Source organism: Humulus lupulus, chromosome 1, assembly GCF_963169125.1.
Source record: "Humulus lupulus chromosome 1, drHumLupu1.1, whole genome shotgun sequence".
Lineage (NCBI taxonomy): Eukaryota > Viridiplantae > Streptophyta > Magnoliopsida > Rosales > Cannabaceae > Humulus > Humulus lupulus.
Genome location: NC_084793.1, coordinates 53,596,983 through 53,606,315, shown reverse-complemented (window position 1 = coordinate 53,606,315; position 9,333 = coordinate 53,596,983). Strand labels below are relative to the sequence as shown.

General features: G+C 36.7%; 1 non-coding gene across 1 annotated transcript; it reads right to left on the bottom strand.

Annotated features, from left to right (window-relative positions):
* Nucleotides 1-6,076: 6,076 nt before the first annotated feature.
* Nucleotides 6,077-6,183, bottom strand: LOC133813074 (small nucleolar RNA R71). The gene has a single exon (XR_009884119.1). It is a non-coding gene; the product is annotated as a small nucleolar RNA R71 (small nucleolar RNA).
* Nucleotides 6,184-9,333: the final 3,150 nt, after the last annotated feature.

Genomic DNA, 9,333 nt, shown 5'->3' with positions numbered 1-9,333 from the left:
AAAAGCAATAGAATGAAATAAAGGAACAAGAAACAAAAGCTAAACAACTCTCACTCATACTACCAAAGTGAAGAGTATTGGCGATCACCAACTTGAACAAGGTTTGAAACCTTTGTCCAAAAGCTTATTTCCCCTTAACTCAAGCACTAAGGGATCTCTCACAGATTATAGGAATTGCTTTATGGAATTATCAAGCCTCAAGGTGTTTCTAGCCAAGTGCTCTAATGGATAGAAATGTTGTGTCTTACAAGTGAGCTATAGGCTCCTATTTATAGAGTTTAGAGACACCCTTTGAATTTCAAATTCCACCAACCCCATGGCTGTTACCAATGTTTAATTGGATTAATATGGAATTAAAAATGAGATTTGGGAGTTATTTGGGTTTTTTCAGCCGTTCAACAAAGATTGAAAAACTGAAAAAATGGTCAGTTTTTAGCCTGTGGCCGCGGCTAGAGACATTAGTGGTCGTGGCCACTAGCCTCTGTCCCACAGGCCGCGGCCACCAACATTCAGTGGCTGCGGCCATCGACCATTTTCAGCATTAAAAAATGTGCTGTTTTTCCAAACGGTTCCAAACCCTCCCAAATGATTTTGTAACTCCCAAAACACATTATTGGGGTTAAAATCATATCTCTAAAAGCCATATCACATATGGCTTTATGAAATTCATCTCAATATTGTGTAACAACAAATTTACACAATAAATGGTAATATTTGGAAGTTACAAATTTGTAACACCAAATATGTTACATTATTTGGATATATCTCATATATCTAAATATTGTAACTCTCTATTATATGTTACAATATGTGACACTCTTTGTGACATTTATTTAATCTAAAACATTATATTATAATATAATATAATATTACATTATATTATAAAATAATATAACATTCCCCCACTGGATTAAATAGTTATCTATTGTAACACTTATTTAATCAATCATTATATTTTAAAATATAACATAACCCCCACTTGATTAAATAAGAACTCTCTCTTATAGGAGTCATTGCATTAGTGCATAAAGCAAAGTGTTTTCAACTTGAACTTTACTATAGTGTAATTATCACAAAATTTGTCGAAAATTTGGTTGTACTAGGCATTGAACCATATTTTCATGATAACAAATCGGTGATAACACACACACCTTTGCGATGTTCACTTGAGACCTCTATGTCTCGCTTTGCACTGTTAATGGCCATGTGCACTTTCCATTCATGGACATTCTTGAGAATACTCCCAATTCTCATGAGAGGCAGCACCACCTCTAGGTCCATATAGGTAGAATTCTTACAGAATTTTGTTACAAAAAATACTTGTCTTTACAAGACTGAATTCTATTAAAAAACCTTTCGGTTTTAACCCTCCACTTGGTAACACACAAGTACTAAATATCTCAGATGGGACTTGTTTTGAGTACAACTAATATTCACTTGATTGACTTGTTATTACCTATTGAACCTAACACTAGTTGAATAACTAGTGTTAAGATAGGTTACCATCAATCGTGAATCTCTTTAGGGAGTTTAAGTCCCATCCCTCGAGATGATGCGGCCACTAAATCCCTCGTTAGTGGATTAGTGAAAGGATCCGCCAGATTTTCACTTGTTATCACATAGGATATTGAGATGACTCCTCTTTGAATCAATTCTCTTACATATCCATGTCTTAGACTAATGTGTCTAGACTTCCCATTATACACTCCGCTGTATGCTCTAGCCAATGTCGCTTGGCTATCACAATGTATCGATATAGTAGATACATTCTCTTTGATTAGGGGAATCTCTATCAACATATCCCTTAACCATTCAGCCTCTTTGCCGGTAGCAGCTAGAGCTATGAACTCTGCTTCCATAGTGGAATGAGATATACGGGTTTGTTTCTTGGAACCCCAAGAAATTGCACCTCCACCAAGTGTAACTACCCAACTAGTTGTGGACAAGTTGTCCCCAAGATTGAATATCCAACTTGCATCTGTATATCCTTCTAAAATTGAAGGAAATTTGGAGTAGTGAAGGCTTAGTCCTTTGGTTTTCTTGAGATAACCTGGCACTCTTCCAATTGCTTTCCAGTGATCCACACTTGGATTACTTGTAAACCTAATAAGTTTACTTACTGCAAATGCTATATCAGGTCTAGTACATTGGGCAGCGTACATTAGACTCCCTATAGCACTAGCGTACTCCAATTGAGCCACTGCTCTCCCTTCATTCTTCTCTAGTTTTACAATATGATCGAATGGAGTATTGGCATCTTTAACCTTGAGATGGTTAAATTTGTTCAATACTTTCTCAACATAGTGGGCTTGCCCTAACGCAAAACCCCCACTATGTTTCTTTACTTTGATACCAAGTATGGTGTCAACTTCTCCAAGATCTTTCATCTTGAAGGTTGATGATAGAAACCTCTTCGTTTCTTCTATCCCTTATATGCTATTACTTATAATAAGCATGTCATCCACGTATAAGCAAACAATGATCACATATCCCTTACGAGTTTTGGAATACAAACACTTGTCTCCATTGTTATGTCTAAACCCATTAGACATGACGACTTGATCAAATTTCTCATGCCATTGCTTAGGAGCTTGTTTCAATCCATATAAGGATTTTACAAGTCTACAAACTTTATGTTCATATTTTGGTAGGACAAACCCTTCAGGTTGTTCCATATAGACTTCCTCATTGAGGTCTGATTAGTGGTGAAAAATACACATTTATTGATTTTAATAGTCAAAATAAATTAAGTTTTAATTAGTATTTTCATAGAATTAATATGATTTATTTTATAAATGAAAATATTAGATTATGATTTAATTTATTGTTATTTTGTAGAAATTAAAGTGTATTTTGGCACTTTGAAATGAAGAAGAAAGAAACAATTAAATCTGAAAAAGGAAAGAGAAAAATGGCATTTCTCTTAAAACAAAGGCCCAAAATTTGAAGGCCCTTCCCAAGCCGAGCCGAGCCAAGCGAGCCTGCCATCTGCCTTGCCTCCCAGCTGCCACCTGTCTGCATCTCTTCCTCCAAGGCAGCGTACTGCCAAGACCCCAGTATGCATATATATGCATATTTCCTCCAGTGCATATTTGCATATTTCCTCATTTCCTCCAGCATGCTTAGTCTCTCCAACGGACTGCTAGGCCCAAATGCATATGAAAGCCCAACACACCAAACTCCTTCAGCAAGCTCCCAACGCAGGCCCATTTGAAGCAGCCTAATTCTTCAACCAAGGCTGCCTACGTGGCACTCTCTCATTGGTTGAAAATGGGTCAAAACCCTCTTGTGTCACTAGCCATGTTTTTTGGGTATTGGGCTTTGTAAATTGCTATTTTGAGCTTTATAGATCATGTTTTTGTGGTATTTTAGAAAAAGAGCATTTTGACTATACACAAAAATAGTTAGGGTAATATTAATAATAAGATTTGATTTTTCAAAATCATATTTTATTATTAATATTTCAGATTTATTTTGTAAACCTCATTTTGTTGTTTAATTTCTTTTTAGTCCTTTTCCCCATCTATAAATAGGGACACTTTTTTCACATTTGGTATGTAATTTTTAGAGTAGAGAAACTATAGCAAAATTTCCACTCACTTTCTTCTCATATTTTCTTCTTAGAATTTTGTGAGAATCATGAGCACAATGGCCCAATCTTCCTAGGAAGGTTAGGGATGATTCCATATGCAAGTGATGTTATTTTGCTACTTTGATTTACTATGTTCTTAATGTAATATATTTGAGTTATTTATGTTCTTTCATCTCTATCTTTATTTTGTTATCTTTATTTACTTATGCTAATAGTATATAGGATTAGTCATGCTCTTTCTATGTGCTTCTAATTAGTAAAAGTAATATTGATACATAATTTTATGTCTAATCTTCTATTGCATTATTGCCCTTGGGTATTTTGTCATTTTTAGATTTCTCATAAGATTAACATTGTGCTTTTAAAGTAAAGAACTCTATAACTCAAATGAACTTTTGTTAGAAAAAAACTATGGACTTTAATGTTAGATTTTCCAAGTAAATGTTGGGATGTGAACTATTTACTTGTGTATTTTTGTAAATCAAGTAACCAAGTAACTAAACAAGCATATGGATGATTCTTGAAACCTTTCATTTTCTCAAACTTTTGATTACATCTTACCTTTATTTCACTTATCTCATTTCATCATTTTATAAAAAATACAATACCAAAATCTCAAATATCTTTCCATTTACAATTTTATTTACTTCTTGTTACTAACTTTTTGTATTATTTCCTACTAATATTTTGGTTTTAGGTTACCTCCTTGTGGATCGACCACCCGATTATACTACAACCACCGCTTAGTGGTTGTCACATTTTGGGCGTTAAACAAATTTTGGCGCCGTTGCCGGGGAGGTAATTTTCAAAGGTTTAGTGAAATTTTTACAAAAATATTAATAACTTTATTTGTGTTTTTGTTAGAATAAATATTGTGTTAGTATAGTTTCTATTATTTACTAATTTTTAATTAATTATTATTATTATAACAAAAATAAAAAGAAAAACAAAACAATCATAAAAAAAAATTTCCTTTATTTATATATATCTTTTCTTTTCTTTCTTTTTTTATTCTTTTTTTTTGGTAAAAATATATATATTTATATTATAAAAATTCATATACATATATACATAACTATAAGAAAAAAATCCAAAAAAAAAACATTTATATATTTATTCTTATCTTAAATTTCCTTTCTTTTATTTAAAAAAAAAACCATATATATGTATATATTTATATAATCACTTTTTTTTTCCTTTTTAGTTCATTCTTACTCCATTTTTCTTTCTTAATTTCTATTCTTTTTTTTTTTAGTTTAATACATATTTGAAAAAAAAAAATAGATTAAGCTTGCTATTTTCTCTTCACTTTAATTTTCTTTTCTTTATTTTATTTTGTTTTGTGTTTTTTTTTATTATTTTGTTACTTAGTTTAGGTTTTTCTTTTACTTTGCCTTAATTTTCCTTAGAATTTAGGTTTTTAAAAAAAAAAACAAACAAACATAGAATTGCATAAAATTGTTCATAAAATTTCGATCATAAAACTCTTAGTATTGGGAACAATTGTGTAATATTACAAATGGTAGAAACCGATATTGTTCTGTCTAGAAAGATTGGTTGTTAAATAAGGTTTGTGATAGCGTTACCCTCCACACTTACCTGGGAACCTCGGGGAGTTCTGTCTAGGCAAGTGTGGATCTAAAGCGGTACCTTGGCAACCTTCCTAATCGGCCTAGGAACATTTCGAGCATCTATCTTTGCACTATTACATTGTTGAACTTATTACTATAAGAAAACCAAGCTTGTTTTGTCAAAATAAGCAATTTCACTTTGCTTAAAGGTTGTTTGGTCGAAAAGGTTGACTTGTGATCCACCATACTTACTCAGTAACCTCGGGGAGTTCTAGTAAGGCGTTGGAGATCACCTGAAAACCTCCAAATCTACCTGGGAACAAGTTTAACAAAAATAAAAATAAAAAATCAATCAAAAAAATAAAAAAATAAAAAAGAGACATAAAATAAATCTAATTCTGATTTCAAAGAGTGGATGAGTCATCATGAAACTTCCAGTGACACTTCTTCCAATTCATCTGCCACTCCTATCGGAACTCCTTCCACCAATCCAGCTTCTCCACAAACTTTTGCTGATAATAACCCATTTGCAATGGCTCGCAATGATGAAATCCAACCAAGAACTCTCAATGACTACCTCCATCCGACTCGCACTTCCACGCCTTCATGCATTATCTTCCCTCCTAATATGCCCGCATTAGACTTTAAACCTGGCATGATTCAACTCTTGCCTACACTTCATGGAATGGAAAACGAAAGCCCATACGTGCATATCAGAGAATTCGAGGAGGTGGTAGCCACGTTCTATAACCGAGCCGAAAATGCTGATGCTGTGCGACTAAAGTTCTTCCCCTTCTCCTTGAAGGACAAAGCCAAAAGCTGGTTATACTCTTTGAGACCTAGGTCTATTGGAACATGGGAGGAGATGACTAAATCCTTCTTTCTGAAACACTTCCCTAGCCATAAGACCAACAGTCTAAAATGACAAATTTCCACATTCTCCCAAAAGGACAATGAAACGTTCTATCAAGTCTGGGAAAGATTCAAAGATCTGTTAAATCACTGCCCGCACCATGGCTATGAGAACTGGCGCTTGGTCAGTTACTTCTATTAAGGCCTCACGAGTCGTGAGCGCCAGTTTGTAGAAATGCTATGCAATGGTGAATTCCTCGAAAAAGAGCCAGACGACGCTCTTGAATATCTCGAAGAAGCTGCAAAAAAGTCTCACACCTGGACTGGTCTAAGTGCTACTGACAGCACCAATCGACACAAACCATCTGGGGTCTATCAACTTTGAGAAGAGGATAGTATTAAGGCCTAACTTGAAGCTTTGAAAAAGCAGTTTGAGGTCTTAATGACGAAAAATGGGCAAAAGTCGCACATGATCGCTCAAGCGGAACCGTAAGAACCTTGCTTTGTTTGTGGAGGGACAGAGCACTTAGCTAAGAACTGCTTAGCTTTGAATGAAATGAGGGGGGTTTATGAGGAGCAATGCAATGCCTTAGGGGCATATAACAAGCCATTCTCCCATACGTACAACCCTGGTTGGAGAAACCACCCAAATTTCAGTTGGAGAGATTCCAACCAAGCTCAATCATCTGGAGGCCAATGGAGAAATGAGCAACAAGTTCAACCATCAAAGGCGTATTCTGCACCTCAATACAATGCTCATCCACAACGAAATTCTCTCGAGAATACTCTTCATGCATTCATGGAGGAACAATCCAAATTGAATCGCCAAATGATGGAAGAAATCAAGGAAATGAAATGTCAATTCTCAAAATTGACTGAATCCTTGGCCATTCCGAAAAAAGGCAAACTCCCTTCCCAACCAAAATTCAATGTTCAAGGCCAACACATGGCCCAATCTTCAAACTCTAATGATCAAAATGTCAAGGAAGTGAATGCCATCACGACGAGAAGCGGTAAAACTCTGCAAGACCCACCCATAAAATCCAACACTCCCAGTACTCCAAAAGTCATTTATGAAAATCCACCACTCAATGCCACTCCAAAGGTACCATTCCCCCAAGCTTTGAAACCTGCTGGGAAACTTCCTGATAACCGAGCTGAACTCCTTGAGCACTTGACACAAGTGAAGATTAATCTTCCTTTACTTCACATCATTAAACAAGTGCCTGCTTATGCCAAAATCATCAAGGATCTTTGCACTGCAAAAAGGAAGCACCATGTCAAGAAGACTGCTTTCTTGACTGAGCAAGTGAGTGCAGTGATTGAACAAAAGGCACCGCCAAAATACAAAGATCCTGGTTGTCCCACCATTTCTTGCCAAATTGGGACCCATGAAGTCATCCAAGCCTTACTTGATCTTGGCGCGAGTGTCAATCTCATGCCTTATTCTGTATACTCACAACTCGGTCTTGGAGAAAGGAAGCCAACATCTGTTGTACTACAGCTTGCTGATCGTTCCACCAAAAAGCCTAGGGGTATCGTTGAGGATGTATTGGTTCAAATTGAAAAATTCTATTACCCCGTGGATTTTCTTATTCTTGATACCCAATCTGTGGTGAACATGGAGTCTAAAATTCCTATTATCCTCGGAAGACCATTCCTTGCTACTACAAATGCTTTGATCAATTGTTGGAATGGTCTAATGAAGATATCGTTTGGAAACATGACTCTTGAAGTCAATATCTTCCACATCGGGAAACAACCCTGAGAAGATGATGAATGCTATCAAACATTCATGATTGACTCTTTAATTCCCAAGGAGGTTCAATTGCGCAACAACTTTGATAATCTTGATGAACTCCTCCTTCTGTCCGACAACGGAAGTCCCAGTTCTATCGAGTCTACTCTTGCAATATCAGATTGCATAGACTCACGCCATAGAAGGACTCAGTTTTGGCAACCTCGCTTTGAAGAGCTACATCGTGAGAGGTCACAGCCGAAAACTTCAGCCGAAGAGGTTCCAATTGTTCAATTGACCCAACTTCCCGAGGGTTTGAAACATGCCTTCTTGGGAGACGGTGAAACCTTTCCTGTTATCATCTCATCCAACCTTCAAAATTCTCAAGAATTGCAGTTACTCGAGCTACTGCGAATGCATAAATCTGTGATAGGTTGGACGCATGCTGATATCAAAGGTATTAGCCCTTTAATTTGCACCCATCAAACCAATCTAGAGGACGAAGCCATCCCTCGAAGAGACCCTCAGCGGCGACTGAACCCCACGATGAAGGAAGTTGTAAAAAATGAAGTTTTGAAATTGCTAGACGCTGGTATTATTTACCCGGTAGGAGATAGCAAATGGGTCTGTCCTACTCAAGTCGTGCCCAAGAAATCTGGTGTCACTGTTATCCAAAACGAAAAAGGGGCCCTTGTCCCCACAAAAATGGTGACGGGGTGGCGCATGTGCATTGATTATAGAAAATTAAATGCCGCCTCCCGCAAAGATCACTTTCCACTCCCATTTATTGATCAAATCCTTGAACGTGTAGCTGGTCATCCTTTCTATTGCTTTCTTGATGGCTATTCTGGCTATTATCAAATTGAGATTGCATTAGAGGATCAAGATAAGACCACTTTCACTTGTCCCTTTGGCACTTTTGCTTTCCGGCGTATGCCATTTGGCCTGTGTAATGCACCAGCTACTTTCCAAAGATGCATGATGAGCATCTTTAGTGACATGATTGAAAAATCAATGGAAGTATTCATGGATGACCTAACCGTTTTTGGAAACTCCTTCGAGACATGTCTTCTTCATCTTGAAGCTGTTTTAAAACGATGCATCGAGAAGGGACTTGTCCTCAATTGGGAGAAATGCCACTTCATGGTATCTTCTGGCATAGTCTTAGGTCACGTTGTTTCTGAAAAAGGAATTGAGGTTGATCTATCCAAAGTCGACCTTATCTCCAACCTGCCGACTCCTAAGACTGTCAAAGACGTTAGGTCATTTCTTGGTCATGCTGGGTTCTATAGGAGGTTCATACAAAATTTTTCAATGATTGCTCGTCTGCTGAGCAACCTCCTAGCCAAATATGTTACCTTTAAGTGGACACCTAAGTGTGAGGAATCATTCCGAGCGCTTGTCAATTCGCTCACTTCCGCTCCCATCATTTAGTCACTCGATTGGAGTCTTCCTTTTGAGATCATGTGTGACGCCAGTAACTTTGCTGTGGGAGCTGTGCTAGGACAATGAAGGGAGGGGAAACCCTTTGTTGTCTATTATGCAAGCCGAACTCTCAATAGTGCTCAAATGAACTATTC